Genomic DNA, 15,020 nt, shown 5'->3' on the forward strand with positions numbered 1-15,020 from the left:
CTTTCGGAATACAACTTTTCTCTATTAGATACTGCTTTTATCTGCTTTTCCAGCCGCGACTAGGTGGTCTGCTGCGGTGGTGGTCTGAGAACCAAGATGTTCTCCAGATCCTCCAGCTTTTAGTCTGACCGTGCCTTCTGCCCTTTTAGAGCAGTCTTACTCTTTGCCTTCACAAGTGAGCCGTGCCGTGTGTGTGCTAAACAAGCAGTAGTCAGCCTGCAGAGGTGGCTGTTACGTAGGACGGACTGTGTTTGCATCCTGACTGTCAGGCATTTGGCAGTAATAGCTACCAGTGATTAATGGTATGACACGAGCTGTATGTGATAATACCAGTATTTATGGGAGTTGCTGTACTTTTGAAGTTCATGCAAGGTCAGAAAATAGGTCAATCAGCATTGCTTTAGTCCTTGTTTGCAGCACTTACTGGCAAATGCAGTAGTTTGGCTTCATGTACCTCACAATTTTCCTTCCATTTGGAAAAGCAGAGAAAGACTTGCATTTACGGTGTTCTATATGTATTTGTCATGCTCCTCACTCATCTCTTGTTTTGCAAGGGCTAGTCTTGAGCATTCATCACTCAAGTTAGCGGTTGACTCAGCTTATGAATCTATTATCATATTTTTTGGAAAAATTGGCCCAGGAGACCAGTTTCACTGGCACTGACTTGAATGCCCAGATACAGAACACAGTGTTATAAATGAGCAAGTAATTTATCAGAGTGGGTCTTGGCCTGTTTTATCTAGTACTAATTTTTAAAGCCGGTTAAAATCATTTAGAGTTATCGATTCCTTTTAATGTAATATTTTTTTTGTTCTGATACCTGCTACAATAGTCAAGATACCCCATTTTTATTGTAGTGATTATATGAGAAGACAACATGACATTTCTTACTTCAGAAAGGGAACATACTTTGGGATTTAAGGGGTTCTTTAAATCCTGAATAGCAATTGACAGTACAGTAACCTGGTGCTTCGGGGTGGGGGTGTTGTTCTGCGAGACGGAGGGAGGACACTAACTGAAAGTGGAACAAGTTATTTCACAGTATCCCCTGACAGCATGGTCACATGAAGTAAATGCATTTTGTGGGTGGGAAAAGGCTGGGTTTTTTACAAGCAAACCCAAAGAGGAATAGGAGTAGTTTACGTGAGCAACAAATGCATGCAGAGGACAGAAAGCAGCTGACGTTAAGCGAGTAAGGGCTGGGAAAACAATTCAGGTGTTTTTTTTCCCAATTCAGGGAAGAAAACCAGAATTAGAAAACACACAGGCAAGCAAAATTGATTTTGAAAAATATTTTATTATTATTTTTTAAATGCAGAGCAGCAAAGCATTGGGAGCTGGGAAGCCCAGCGGGGACTCCTGCTCCATCGCAGTATCAGTTGGGGTGCACCTGGCCTAACTTTCCACAGCGGGGTCTGAGACAGGGACAGCCCAGGTCAGCCCTCTCGTGGCCACTGGTAATCAAGGGGATTTTAACTACAGCCACCTTGCAGTGTTATAAATAAGACAACTTACAATCTGTTTGAAAAATAAGACAGTTTGCAGCCTCTAGGTTGTGTAGGTGAACATGCGCAGGGTAATTCAAACGAGCAGGTGAGGTGGATGTGGGTGACTGACTTCTGGGACTGCAGGAGCTCTTTTGCTCTGCCAGTGTTCAGGCTGCAGAGCTGTCGGTGAAAGCCTCGAGCACCTCAGGGATGGCTCACGGAGGCCCCTGGCTGCTGCTTCACCAAGGGCAGAGCTGTGCCCACTCTTCCCTGCTCCACGTGGCGGCCCCAGGGAACGTCTCCTCCTGCTCAGGCACTGCTGTAACGTGTGTGTGTAAACGTGTGAGGAGAATAGCAGGTGTTGCCTAGTGCTGGGCCTCTCCTCGCTCTGCCTGTTCCCCGGCTGCCGCCCGTGGTGCAGATGGGACGCGGCAAAGCTGCTCTGCTTCCTGCACTGTCAGAAAGCCCTGCTGCTGGGTAAGCCCCAGTGATCAGTCTTTATTTCTGTGGGGCATGCTTGTTTTCCTGGAGCTTGTCTGAGTGGCCTGGGTGAACACAAGTGAAATTTCATGGGGGACACGTGCAGCACTCAGGCGTGCTTACTGCAGCCCCTGGGGAGTGGATGGTCTTCTCCTGCTGTGGGTGGAAGAGGGCGAACAGCAACGGGGTTACCTTACTGTAAGAAGGAAAACTGCAAGGTCTCGTTTCTCTCTTATGCCATCCAATGGTTTTCTTAGTATGAGAAGATTTAAGAAATGGGATCCCAACCTCCCTGGAAGGGATGATTATCTGTAGTGACCGGTAATGTAGCATGCATGTTAAAAACATATAGGTAAAGGGAGGCTATTAAATCCCTGGGGAGAAACTGGCCTGACTTGCGCTTGGATTTTGAACCTCTTAAACGTAATGTATTGTAATGGTGTGATTATTGCAAATATCAGTGAGCAGTTGCCCTTGGCTTCCCCTGACCTAACGTGGTTCCTCTGGGGAAGACGGGTGCTGTAGCATTTGCATCCATTTCAGCCCGGTTTTTGCCAGTCACGCTGCCTGAAAGGCAGCAGCTCCCCTCTAGCTTCGGAGCCGTGTCCACTTCGGAGCCGTGTGCATGAATTGATATAAGTCCTGGGGCGAGAGGTGTGCTGTTCTCCAGCCTTCTACTGCTCCAGTCTGAGATTCACATAACGATTTAAGTCAGGAATAGTAACAGATTGGGAGATTGACCTTCTCCTCTGAATTATGCACCTCGGAGAGCCTGTGCTGGGAGGGAATTACGTTTAAGAGAGTAAGAGGTCAAGACACGAAGCGTGAGACACCTTCCCAAGAAGCACAGGGCTTCACTGTTGTTTCCTCTGTGGCACCCCCAGTCTGTCCAAGAAGGTTAAAAACGCTTGGAGTGGGTGTAGACCAGCCTTTGCGTGAATCAGAGTCAGGCCTGGGAATTAGTTCAACTACAAATGAGTTGAGGTCAGCGTTCAGTCACGAGGCTCGGGTGAAGTCGCCTCTCCACCGGGGGGATTCCTGGGTGATTTCTGTGTCCCATGTGATGCAGCAGACCAGAGTTGCAGGTCGTGGCTTTCTAAAATGTCTCTACTTCTGTGAACCAGGAACCAGTGAAAAGTGGTGCAGTTGTGTGTAAGAAAAGCCGAGAGACTGCATTGGCACTGGGTTTAATGCAAGCCCCTATTTTGCCCTGTGTCTTGTTAATTAGATGCTATTTTGGGTTCAGCAAGGGATACGATGTTAACCAGACCTTTGTGTTGCTGTTACTCCTTTAAACAGTTATTTGTGTTGCAGGATTTGGTGTCAAGTTATCTTCATTATTAATGGCTTTCACCATTAGAGTATTTTTAGCCTTGTGAGAAAGTACCAAGGAAAAAGGAAGGAATCCACTAGCAGATACCCAAGACTTAAGTATGGCTTTCCCTTCAGCAGGTTTTCTTACTGCTTTTGATTTTGGCTGTCTGGAGTGCTCGCAAGGAAACGTCCCTGGGTGACCTAAGCTGGTGCCTGTCTTCTTGAGACAATCAGTTCAGGTGCTCTTGCACCTCTGTCAAAGTCGGATCTTTTTTTTCCATTAGGACTGGTAAAAGGCAGATAAAGAAGAAGACTGAACTGATGAATTTTCTGCTTGACACCCATGTGCACTTGTAGCCCTCTTCTGGAAAATTAAAAGCGTAACACAAAATGTCCCCCAAAGTGTCAGCCACTCAAGCCTTGCAGATTTTCACCAGTCCTGAGCTGTAAACACTGCTTTCCTCTTGCTTTCTGGCTCTAGGCTGTGTTACTTCCAGTCAGGATGACTTGGCCAACTAATCCGTGTCCTTACTAAACAGGAGGCAGAAAAAGGGAAGTTTGTAAGGGGGGAAATGCAGAAGAAAGAATGGTTTGTACTTTTTGGAGCTGTAGGATTTAGCTGATGTCGCGCATAACTGAGGTATTGCACTCCGTGTCACTGGCAAAATTTTCATTAGTGAATAGAATGGAAACAAAAATTATGGTTACTTCTGCTCCTTTCAGATCATTCTCAAGGTCCATTGACTCTTTGTATATTCTAGGTAGATAAGTTCCAGAAAGCAGCGGTAACTGCACGCACTCCAAATTTACCCCTCTGAACGCTTTCACTGCGAACCTGTCACGCTTCATTCTAAATCTCCCATTTCTAGATTATTCATGGTTTTGCACCCAAAACCTTCAAAAGCATTGGTTGGTTCTTCTACTTTAAAGTACAGATGATGTACAGTGTTTTTTCCGGTATTTTTTCTTTCTCCTCAGTTTTATGACTACTGCTTTTATAGCCATGTCTCTGTGTAGTGACCTGAGTTGGATTTCATTACCTCAAACAAGAGAGCTCTGCCTCACGCCCTTCCTTTCATGCACAGCTGAGCTGAACATTGCACACATTTACTTCAAATGGAAAATGAGAACATACATGCTCTGAGAAAAATGTCTTTTTTTTTTTTTTTTAAACTGGGATATTGCAGTGTGATTGCATTATTAATGGGTAAAGTGCTTTGGTTACTTTCTTTTTTATATGGTTTCTGGATCAGATTCCACTCCCTGTTAGTTTTGTCCTTGTGAACTGAGATTGTGATGTCTTCGAGCAAAGTTACTGTATGGTTTAGTTGTGTCATGGGAAAAAAGTAAGGGCAGTTATCTTTCTGCAGCTGACACATTAATTGGCATTGCTAAGCCTGTATGTAAATATGTCCAAAATCTTCAGAAGAAGAGAGAAAAGCTTTCCAGCACCTGGCTTTTAGAATACGCTGGGATTTATGGCAAAGTGTGTAAATGGTTGCAAAAAAAAAAAAAAAAAAAAAAAAAAAACCTGAGCCCCTTCCCTCAAATTTATGGCCTCATTTGAAGTCCAGATGAATTGTGCGTTTCTGGAGACTTCAGCAGGCTTTGGATCACGCTGATATTTTAAAAGGAAAGCATTTATCTTCAGGGGACACATGTTAAGAGGCAAAATAATAATGGATGCAGTAAATTAAAAGAGAGAGACAGCCCCTTGTATCATATTCTTCATTACCGTGACTCCACGATGAATTTCCCTGTGGTATTTATGTGATTCTTTTCACATGATAGCAAATCACTTCAGTAATGAAGCTTCTCCCAGCTGCCGGAGGAGAGCAGTCCTCAGTGTGACAGCGCTGACTTCCCCGTGCTCGGCATCCATTCTCCCTCCCTCAGCTGCAAGGAACCCCTTGAGGACAAGGGGTTGCTGCCTCTCAGCGTGGTTTGTTCCTAAGTATTATCCTCTCCCCGCTCTCTCAGGCTAGCGTGGTCAGGGGCTGCCTTTGCCTTTTAATTTGCTTTTCCAGCCACTTTTGCCAGAGGCAAAAGGCGGTGCGCCAGCCCCGGTGCTCCCCACCTGCATTGCCCCTTCCAAGCAGGTGAACTCCTCGCAGCGCTTTGGGGGAAGGAGGGGTGGCACTCCCAAACTGAATGACCCGTCTCCCTCCCAACAGCACGAATAGCTGCTGCCGTTGCTAATTTTATTATAAATATCACTTTTGTTTGCGTTTCTTTGAAGACTGGGATCGGGCATAAGGCTGTATCTCTCCGAATAAAAACCCCTGAATTATGTATTCTGCTTAGTGTTTGTATTGTGCCAGGCACAGTGGGAGCTTGTCCTAGGCTGGAAGTGCCACTGTGTTATAAGTAATAAATAATAGCGTCTAACAGTAATTGTTTCATTACTTTATGAGTCAGACCCTTCACCGGGGGATTTGCTCGCTGACAAACATGTTGTTCAGCTCTGCATTTCCATTAGGGAGACCATACCCGGCTTTTCGGTGTCTTTGTTCTGCGATGGAGACTTGAAGTCATTCATAGTGTTTAAAAAATACATAAGAAATTAGGCAAATACATTGAAATTCAGCGCTTAATGGCCTGCGTTAGGGTTCTCCCAAGTGCTCCGTGCTGCTTGTAGCTGGTGCCTCGGGTGACAGGAGGCAGGGTGGCCCAGCCGTCCCCGTCCCTGTCCCCGCAGCGTGCCAGCCTTGCTGCCCTGCGCACAGCCCCGTGCCCCGGGGCCAGCTCCAGAGCACTGAGGGGCAACCTAGGTGCAGAGCCGAGCAGAGGCCTGATGCTGATCCAGAACTGGAAGTTCTCCTCCTCGTTCTGCCACAGGCTTCTGGTGATGCCTGCAATGTGTTGCTTCTTTCCTAATTTCCAAAGAACCACGGAAATACTAATTTCCCTGCACCTTGCCCTGTTTCCTCCCACAAATGTTTTTATTTTTTTTTACTGGATGTTTACTGATTAAAAGATGCTTGCTTAACTTCTGTCAAATGACACTGAATCCACAGCAGCGACCTCTCAGCGATGTGACAGCTCTGCCGTCCCTGCAGTGCTGCTCTGCCCTGCTCGAGAGCTTTGCCTCACAAAAAGAGGGGCAGCGGTCCTACCCGGGCAGGGCTTGCCTGCAGATATTGCTGGATTAATTTCGTACTGCACAGATGATTCTGAACAGCTTGTGAATTGTTTTTGTGCGTTATGAATAAATCCTCATTTGAGAGAGGAATACCACTTTTCTCCATGATGTTTTTCAGTGCATTTTTATCTTTCGTGCCAGTCGCAGGTTGGTGTCTCTTCACATTTATTAATCGCACTGAGTGAATGCTGAGTTGATGGGTTAGTCTCTGCCATGACTGTAACCTGATTCTCCTCCAGTAAACTGGAGAGCATGTGATTTTTTTTTTCAACTACAAGATGTGAAGTGGATTGAAACGAGAGGAAATTGTGCCATATGGTGCTCGCACTCCTTAACTCGCATTTCTCACTCTGCCAGCTGTGATTCTGCTCGTGTCTCTAGAAGGTGGTTTCTGCGGGCAGCTCTGCGTGCAGCGTGCAGGCAGGGCATGGCCGGAGCCCCGTCCCCACTGAAAGGACGATCACACTCTCTCCTGACATGGGTTCTAGTGTACAAGAGAAAAAACATGGCATTCATTTTCTTCCTGTCATTTTGGCAGCATTGCCACAACATTCGTAGCTCTGATTTCACCCTGCTAACGCATAGGAAGGTAATCTGCGTTAGGATATGGACGCAAAACCAGAATTGATTGAATTGCTTTCTCTGGATTCATCCCTACCTGGCAGCTGAGCCCTGGCAGCTGTGTGTGCGCCTGCTTGAGGCATGAGTCTTGTGGCTTAAACCAGAGGACTGTGCCTTCATGTGGGGCACGTTGAGGGTGCAGTGCTTTGTAGCTGGGGTGTGCAGGGAGTGTGCGCACAGCCAGTCGTGATAGCACAGCTGATGCGCTACAGCCCAGTGAGCTGCAGGCCGATCACTTCCCATCTCATGCCCACGCTCTGACGTTTCCCCAGACAATTTGAAGATGAGCTATGTGGCAAGCTGCAAGTGGTAGTTGGGTGCCACATCCTCCGCTCTGCACCGTGCTTCAGAGTGGATTTGCTCATTTTTTGTACCCAAGGGCCTGAATCGCCCTGTGTGGGCGACGGTCGAGGTGGGTGAGCTGGGCTCGGGTGTGCTCAGCAGACCCCATGTCACCATAGGTCTCCGGGGTCCTCTGCCCCAGCCAGTTTGTCCAAGGTGAGGGCTTTGTGCTGCGCCCAGAGCTCGAACACAAGTGCCGGGTATGCCGATGCATCCCACAGCTGTAAGACTGGATTTTATATTTAGAAAAGGTTGAGTCTGTTCGAAAAGCGGTGGGTGCGGGCTCAACCTGTGGGCACCCCGCTTTGTACTAACTCGAGCAGCCTTAACCTCGGCTGAGAAGGCTTGGCCAAGCCTTCCCTTCCCCTACAAACGCCCAGGTGGCAGCACCAGCGTTTGGGTGCTATTGGTGTGCCCGGATCAGCAGGGTTACTTCAGGGGGTTGTGCTGAGGGACACCAGAGCGCTAAGGACCGGGGAGCTGGAAGGCACCTGAACCTCCTTGCACATTTTCCACATTCCCTTGGTGCCGAGCAGAGCTCTGGTCTAGTGCCTCGTTTTCTTGTGCTCACATGCCACCAGTGAGACTGCTCGAACCATGCTAAAAAAATGGCAGCACGCTGAGAGATCAAACAAAGACAATTGTTAGGATCAAATAGATCCACATTTTTCTTTGGACCGAAACCTGTTTTACCACAAAGTGCAAAAGTCTCCCTTAAACTCTAGTTGAGCCAGAATTCACGAAATGAACTGAAATACCAGTTTTAAAAACGTTAACTTTAAGCTGTATTTAAAAACGTTTAAATGTCGGTAAATCAGTTGTCTTGGAAGGGAGAGGAAAGTTCAGATCCGACTGATAAAAAATGTCCTTTTGCTTTGACCTCTTCTTTTGCTTTCTTAATCTCATAGCGTAAGCTAACTCAAGGTTTGAAATGTAGAGATGTTAAAGATTTGTGTAAATGTCAAAACTGCATAGGCTGAGCATTCCCATTTTTTACTGAAGTCAAGATTTGCCATAAGCCAAGCATTTTATGAACAGTTTATTTTTAAGAAATCTGTCAACGAGAAAAACCCTTAGAAAAGTAAATGGTATCCCACTTTTTAAACTATCTATCTTCGATAGGATAAAGACCGATCAATAAGACCGTCTAAGTTTTGCTTTCCAGATTTTTTATGGTCCTTATCATGGTTTAATACCGACTGCTTCAGAAGCAATGAATTCTGCCTTCTATTTAGGGAGGTAATACGTTTAAAGAGCAGGAAGCCACATTTTCCAGAAAGGCTAACCTTAAGGATAGAAAGAAAGTTCATTCCCCACCTAGAACTGGGACTCCAGCCCCCTGATGCCGAGCTCGGCCGCTGGTGGTGAAGCTGTCCTCGCCAGGCAGGCAGAAAGGATAAAGGATCGCCGCTCCTTTTGGAGTGAACGCTTCCAGAAAACCTTCAGTGCCAAAAGTAATGATGTAGCAGTTTCTTTTTAATCATGTTGACTAAATGCAGATGCCGTGTTATTCACTGTCCAAGAAACAGATTTCACATCTGTCTCAGCAAGCAAGTAACTTCTTGCAAGAAATACCACAATGCGCTCATGCAAATAAAGTTACACAGGTGCAAGAATGCTTGCAGGACAGTTCTCAAAGAGAAAATGGTTCTGACCCCGTTTACAAGCTGAAAATAACCTACTTTGTAACCAAAAAGGTTTTTAATTGAAGTGTGACTCTCACTGGCAACTTCTGGTTTTGTTTTCAATGTATGCCTTTGTGCGCAGTGATGGGACAAAAACTTTCCATGAGCAGGATTCAAATGTGCTGTTACAAACTCATGTAGTGGAAAAAAGTCTATTAAATGTGATACAGAAAAGACCTTTTTTCATATTCAAATTTTAGTGGGCACAAGGAGGGAGGTAAAATTAGCATTTATTCATTTTTTTAACCTTATTTTTTATATTTAGGGCTAGCTCTACTTGTAATCTATTTCTTTTTTTACTTTTCAGAGTGCCACTATAGTTAGAATCTGAAGAGGTGGTATTTTGGGGCAAATAACTGAACTGTTAATGTCAAGTGTTAAAAAAAAAATCCCGGGGCAGCAATCTTTGCCAGACCAGGAGACTGACCAGAAAAACCCAGCCAAACAAAACAGGCTTTCTTCGTTTGTCTTTTGATTTCTGAGCCTTCAGACGTACCGAGATCACATTTCACATTTTCTCTAGGAGGGCTAAAAACTTTGAAGTGCTGCATTGTTTTATTCATGCTGCTGTATTCATCTGATGACAGGGATGCAGGAGCTGGGTCCTTTAGCACTGGTGCGGATTCATCACAAAACCACGGGCGTTGGAACCGTGCGCTGGAAGGCTCGCGTTCCTGTGCTAGGAGCTTTGCAATCCTTTGAGTGTTTGAGCAGATATGATAGTGCTGAGCATCTGACTTGGGATGAATACTTCATCAAGAATTTGAGAAAAAGAGCATCAGTTCATCTGTTTTTAGGGCAAGATTAAGGAGAATAGTTTGGTGTTGTCTGTTTGCTGGTCTTTGAGACCCTTTGCTTTAAAACACAAGCACAGAAACGCAGATATCCTTCTCATCCCTTACCCCTTGCTGACCCAAGGGTTACGACAGTCCCTGGGTTGTGCTGATGGGTTTATCTTCCCCTGAGGGCAGCTAAGCACCAGACTGCTTGCTCCCAAAAGGGCCGAAGGATGCTCTGCAGCATGCTGGTGTGTCCAGCCCGGAAGGAGGAGGATGAGGATTTCTCCTTTTTTGTGCAGGCAGAGAGCTCTAGAACACCAATTTTGGCCCCAAAAAGCAGACAGGTGGAAGTCAGTTCTGGGAAAAGCTTAAATCAGGGTTCACAAACACACCAGAGTTCAGGAAGCCAGACTTCAGTCCTGCTCCTCAGAGAACTTTCTGTCTCCTTAGAAGATCTGCAGAATAACTGAGCGAGCCTACTGCAAACCATACCAATTAGAGATGCACTTTACAATGTATTAAGTGCTGCAAAGTGCAAAGTTCTGTACAGAATGAAACCAAAATTGGTGGATATTATGGCGTTGATATTTGTGTCTCGTTTTCCCTCCGGTAAAACCGTACCCTGTTACTTTCTAATGCATTTGAGATAACTCTAGGGAAGTTTGAGCACTCAGGGAGTCTCATGCAGTAATGCCCTCAGAGAGATGCGCGGTTCAGGGATTGAGTGGTGACATTAGAAAATGAGGAAAACACAGCTAGAATGCTAGATGAAGAGCAGCGATGAATGCCATTTGCTTCATTCAGATGACCGGTGCAGTCATTGCCCTTATTTCCCTGTCCCTCGGGGTACTGCTGTTGCGGTGTGCCCCGACCAAGCTCCCCGTGGGGCAGGCTGTACCCCAGGTGGATGCAGCACGCGTGTTTTGCCGTCCTGGGAAGCGTGGCAGAGCGTGCAGGCCCTGCTTGCCCAGGCTTACTCTCGTGGCTTTCCAAGACAGGCTTTATCTGGCTGAAAGGACAGAAGTGAGACGCGAGGCAGCCAGAAGGCACGTGTGTGTTCAGCTCTGCTCCTCCCTGGGGGACGTGGGGAAGCCGATGCGTGCGTGCTCAGCCAGCCCGGTGGAGCTGCACCAGCTCCTCAGTCGTGTTTCTGTGACTGGCTGGTGCCTGGCACTGCCTCTTGGTTAGCAGGGCAGGAGAGCAGCCAAGCGCTGGAGAAGCTTCCCTGTTTCAGGACATGATTTCTCACTTCCTCCTTACCCAGTCTGTGATCTTCTTCCTCCTCCTCCAGCTCCTCTGCAAGGGCCGACAGTTCTCCTGTGTTTCAGGAGCACCCTCTTTCCACAGTGTCCCAGCAAGCACACTTTGCTGCTCTCTCCCATCTCAGGTTGTCCTTGGTCTCCTCAAGCGTCCCTTTCCATTCCTCCTCCTCCCCGGCAGGCTCTCTGCCTGCCCCCGATGCTTCCAGCTCTCCTCCCCTCTTCCCCCGTGCAAAGAGTGCCACGGGGCGCTGCAAGCCTCTCCTCTCCGCATGTCGTGCCTTGTGCCTGCACCACGAACCAGTGGATGGTGATGCAGCTTTGCTGGAAGCACTGGGGTTATGCTGCTGTGCACTCACTGAAGCTCTTGTTAAGTAGGAGACACGCGGAGCACAAGAGCTGGCAACAGCACCTGGAGGAGAGGTGGGAGCATCGTTCCAGATGGGGCAGGCGAAGCTGGGGAAGAAGGTGTGCTGCGAGTTATTAATTGTGCGTTCGCTTCAGCCTGCCTAATCCCGTCAGTGAAGTCTGGCATGGTGGAGCCCAGGGCTGAACCCTGGAGATTACTGGGCAGGGATATTTGTAGGTACTTTGGCACTGGTGTTCATTTCAAGAGCTATTAAAAATAATGAGATGCTGCGGCTTTGCTAATGATTTAAGAGATTCTCCCTGCATCTCAGTATGAGGCTGATCTGATGCAGCCATCTTCGTGATAGCATCCCACAGTGTTTTGTCTTTATGAGTACATCTTGTTCTGGCTTGTTTCAGAAATCTGCTCTTAGCTCTAAGGTCTGCAATCGTTGGCCTGTAATTAGTACCAATATTACAATGCTATTACTGCATTGGTCTGAACTGCTGGCTATTTTTGGATATGACGTTGTTCAAGTTTTTGTTGCATAGCTTGTTTCTCTCGTCGTGAATCAGCAGGCCTCCGAGTATACAATAACGCTGCTTTTTAGAACAAGTTGTGCAGAGTTACGTAGATAACCTGCTAGCCAGTATTTACGCAAACATATCTTTAGATGGAGACCACAGTCCAGTCCCAGGCTGAGGGGGACTGGGGTCGATATTCCCTTCTGGTGGCCTGGTTACTGAGTATCTGCCTTGCCTGCGGGCCAGGTAGTTGGCTGGATTTGCATTTGGTTTCACAGAGATCAGACACTCGGTATGCACATGGGTCATGTAGATGGCATTTACTACAACTGAAAATGTGAACTGGTTTTTGAGAAGCAAAATAGTGCTGATGTCTTACTGAAGAAACAACCAGGCCTATGCCTTACAGAGGACTGATAACAGGAACCCCAATTTCATGAAAGTTTGGGTAAACACTGGGACATGTACTGTGTTTGAACCCTGTAGCTAATGTCTGAGGTCTCTCAGCTTGTACCTTCTCTATGAATAGTAAAATGTTAGCCCTCCGGTGGCTGTAGTATCTCCGAGTTGCAGTTAGCATTAATCAGAGGTTGTGTAGCTTTTCTAAATGAGTGGCAGCTTCATATGTTGGAAATCTTCCTTGAGCGCCCTTAGGTTTTATTCACAAATAATCTGTATTCTCGTTTTCTTTCTCAGCTCTGTTGTTAAAGAGCACTTGCTTTCTGTTACGCTTCTAAAGCACGACCAGGAGATGCTCGGTGTGAAGCCCGCTGAGTCTGGTTCAGAAAAGGAGCCGTGCGGTGTTGGAGATACAGTCACTGATTCTGCAGCAGAAACTTTTAAGGCTGTAATACTCCAGAGGGCAAGGCCACTCTGCATAAAGGCTCAGACTGAGCGAGGGGTAATTAAAGCTAAATGAGAAACAGGCAGTTTCCATCTGTGATTTGGGAATCCTAGAAAATATTTACATTAGAAAGGAAGGCATCAGAGCACAGAATTAGAAAAACAGAAATCAGGAGCCTGCTTCCAACACGGATATTCACTTTCCATGTGTACTGAGCAAATCATCACAGAGAAACACGGTCAGAAAGCAGAGTGAGAGTCAGTCTTAAAAATGTAGATCTGGGGGGAAATTTTCATAGAGAGAGAAACACTTGTAAGGATTCATTTGGAAAAAATCTCAGGATTGAGAGTGTGCAATTAATCATGTATGGCATTGCAATTAGTATGAGTTACTCTTTATAATTTGATAGCATTCAGAGATATCAAAACCAAATCAGCATTAATTTTTTTCTATGTATTTCTCATTGTTTGACCTATACTGGCTGGCTAATTATTGTTTAAAACTCAGTCTTATGAAGCTTAATCCATTAATGTGTTTAAAGAGCTTCAATGCTCTGCACTAAAATATGGCATCAATGTAAAAATAATGATTTAGCACTTACATTTTAGTATCATTTCTGGATTTTGTTAGCTGACAAATTGCTCTAGCGTGTTCCAATGTATGTTATGAAAATGTACATGTTTTCAGTTTCAGATCTGGATGATATGTACTCTGCTCTAGTCTTTTACACTATCTTTGAGAAGGAAATTTAGTGATAGTTATAGAAATCGAATTTCTACACGGTGGCATTGTAAGCCTTACTTACATTTCAAGTGAGGAAAACACATCCCGAGATACAGCTGACCAGAGCTGAAACCAGTGCTTATCATGAGCAGACAGCATGTGGGACAACACGTCCGTGACCCCGCGGCCTAGAGGACTGCTGGCAGTGTTCACTGTGGAAGGTGTAAGTTCATTGTGTGGATGGAGTCAGGACGTGTCAGCCCTTCTGTAGGTGCTCCATATCCAGGTATCAGAACAGAAGACACCTCACGACTGGAGTGCTTGAATGTTGTGGCGTTCAGTCACAAAAACCAAGGGGCTTTAAGCAATCGGGAGAAAATGGGGTCAGGACATTCTTGAGCACCTCCAGTAAGCATGATCGTGGCCTCATTCCTCCAAGTGCGAACATGAGCCTCTTCTGTAGGTAAATATGAGGAATTAATAGCACTGATTAAACTATCTGACACGTATGCACAGCCATGAGATGCTAACGTGGCTGTTCACCAGAAGGAAAAATCTCTTCATTTAAGTAAGAGGCTGCCACTGACAGGATGGCAATATTTCTCAAGCCAATTTTCCTGTCTGATTACTGAGCAATCTGCTCTCCACAGGAAAGCAGAAGAGAAACCCTCTTAAAAGTTTAAATTTGGTTACTGAATTGAAGTCTATTTTTTTGTCCTTTTTGTTTATTTCCTTTTTTTTTTTTTTTTTTAGTTCTGAAGTTTTATCTTTGGGGAAATAAATATATCTTTATTAACCTTACCAGGAAATGCTGCCAAAGATCATCATCTCCTTTTAGCGTTTCACTTCTAAATGCATACATGTGAAATTTCTAGGCCTCACTGAGCTGTGTCGGTGCTGAATGTATCTCCTCACTTTGCCCCAGTGCACACCCTGGTTGCTTTAGTGAGCTGACTGCAGCAGGTTCTTTCCGAGCTCTGGGAGGTGGGTGCCCCAGCTGGGCAGTAAGGTGTTCCTGTACCTCGTGCTGCCTGACCCCAACTTGAATTGCAGCTGCTTAGGTCCTTCAGGTAGTGCCTCTCTTCCCCTTCACCTACTTCCATGGTTGTGTTCGGGAGGGTGGGAGGATCGGGATGGCTTCACGGGACCACACGTGCTTCCCCTCCTTGTGCTGCCCCATGTCCTCTGCTGCAGCTCCTGGCTCCCCAGGCTCGCTGGGCTCTGTCCCTGGGAGGCTCCACGCTCCTCTCACCCGCTCTCTCCTCTCCGCTTCCTTGTGCCCTCGAAGGGCCTGCCCCCTTCCTGCCATGGCTCTGTCTGGAGAAGCTGTTCCTTTGACGCCAGGTCTTGCATTTTGGATTCTTGCCTTTCCTGGCTGTTGGAAACCCTCAGGAAGTTGCTAAATCTGGGGAAAAAGAAGAAGACTTGGAGCCTCCGATAAGAAGGGAAGGCTGCTGACTCCTACTGGGGT

The 15,020-nt window shown here is 46.3% G+C and overlaps 1 protein-coding gene across 3 annotated transcripts in view; it reads left to right on the plus strand.

Moving 5' to 3' along the window:
- The window catches only part of TMCC3 (transmembrane and coiled-coil domain family 3), a 140,412-nt gene that overhangs the window by 43,557 nt on the left and 81,835 nt on the right, over window positions 1–15,020 (plus strand). The window lies entirely within an intron of this gene.

The sequence above is a fragment of the Cygnus olor genome, chromosome 1 (assembly GCF_009769625.2).
Source record: "Cygnus olor isolate bCygOlo1 chromosome 1, bCygOlo1.pri.v2, whole genome shotgun sequence".
NCBI classification, from domain to species: domain Eukaryota; kingdom Metazoa; phylum Chordata; class Aves; order Anseriformes; family Anatidae; genus Cygnus; species Cygnus olor.